The sequence below is a fragment of the Papaver somniferum genome, chromosome 10, assembly GCF_003573695.1.
Source record: "Papaver somniferum cultivar HN1 chromosome 10, ASM357369v1, whole genome shotgun sequence".
Taxonomy (NCBI): domain Eukaryota; kingdom Viridiplantae; phylum Streptophyta; class Magnoliopsida; order Ranunculales; family Papaveraceae; genus Papaver; species Papaver somniferum.
Window position 1 is genome coordinate 36,641,092 of NC_039367.1, and position 1,895 is coordinate 36,642,986.

Consider the following 1,895-nt stretch of genomic DNA (forward strand, 5'->3'; position numbering starts at 1 on the left):
CCTTGGCGCAGAGACGTGGCTGGCATGGTTTGCCATTGGCACGTTGGCGTAACAATTAGGGTTTGATATGTATGAAGATGATGTCTGTAATTACTAAGGGTTCTGCCGTGGAACATGAAACATGTATATAAAAAAAGGTACCCTGGTAATTATTACGTAGGCATGTTGATTGATTCAATAAATGCTCTTGTGATCCTAGTGACGTCATGTCAGATGTAAGATATTACGATTTTAACCCTAAAAGATAAAACCACCATCAATATTAAGTCCCCTGCTTAGCTCGGAACAGGAGCATTGTTGCGAGGTAAGCAGAGGATGGTGACGGGCAAGGATAAAGTCGAAATGGAAAGTTACGAAAAGATGGTCAGGAAGACCCGGCTAACCTTTTTCGAGAGGTAAAGAGAATTCTTGATTCTTGTGTTGGCGGCCTTGCATAAATCTTACTCGTGGTGTTGCTGGATAGACCATGATATGGTAGAGGCGGTTGCTGGTCGAGATGCAGACTGTCGGCTTGGCTTGGTCACGCGTCATCTTGGATGGGCTAGGGGATGTGGAGGTGATGTTTTTAGCGAGTTGTTGGTGTTGGTGCGGCTTGAACGGAGGCACTGGCGTTGCTCGGCTTGGGATGGGAGCCGTTGTGCGGCTTGGAATGTAGCCGCCAGCGTAGTATCGCATTGGAATTAGGCTTGGCATGGCGCAGAGCGGACTGTCAGCTTAGTAGGGAACGACGTGGATTGTTGGCCCGGCGTGGCGCTGGTTTGGACTTTGCACGACATGGCGCAGACTCTTGGTACAGTGCTAGCTTGGTATGAGGCGGATTGGCAAGGCGCGAACTGTTGGCGTCGTGCATCTTGCTGTTACGATCCTGGTTGCCTATTTTCTTGTATAGCTCGAACAGGAAATTGTTTCCTTATTGAAATTCTGAAAGTGTTATGCCCATAAAAGGGGGCGTTACTTATTCTCCTCACGTTACGTTGTCGGTTTTGCTTTCAAGTCTCGGTGCTGCCGAGAAGCATCCCAGTGTGTTGAGAGGCTTCGGTGCAACAACACTTTTTCACGGCCCAGTGCTGGGGCGGAACGGTTCAGTTCTCGGTTGAAACGACGGAAGACTGAGTTTGTGAAACTTTTAGGGGAAAGCCAACGTAACTTCCTTGTCCAATATGGCGTCATAATCCTTGATTTTGATGCGGATGAATTGGGAAATCCTCCTAGAAAGGTCGCTGAGAAGGTTTTCGAGTAGACGTCGAAACTTTTGTCGGTGACATTGGGGGAGTCATGGTGGCATATGCTGGTTCGGTTGTTGAAGCGGACGTCGGGAAGGAGACGGATGATGTTGCTGCCGAGAAGGCTTTCGGGTAGGATGTTGAGGTTGCTACTGCTGATGCGGCTTTTGGATGGAACCTTTGCTTCCCGAGAGATTGTTGGGGAAAGTGCTTGAAAGAGCTCTGACCGGGGCATTGGAAACTCGCACATCAGCTTTCGCTGACTAGTTTCTCCTTTTATTGTTTCTATTTGTTGCGTAGTCGTCTTGATGCTTTGCAGACTCATTTTTACCTTCTTTGTATTCGTGGCGAAGTTAGTGTCTCACCAATTAGCATCCCGCTTTCGGTTTCTCATATTTGAATAAAACTTCTCATTTGAAAGACCCAAATCTTCCATTAGAATAGGTTGTTCGACTTTCCATGTCCGTACGTTATTCCCTTCAGAGCTTTGGATAATTGAGTAAGGTATTTCAGGCACGGTTTCAGATTTTCTTGTTGTGATTTGATGGTTAATGGTTTCTCAATGATTTGGGGTTTATTTGGTATGTTTTTTTTTTTTGAGATTCAGAAGACTCATTTGGAAGGAAAGGTATGTTTTAAATGAAAAATGAAACCCTAATGAAGAATGCAAGC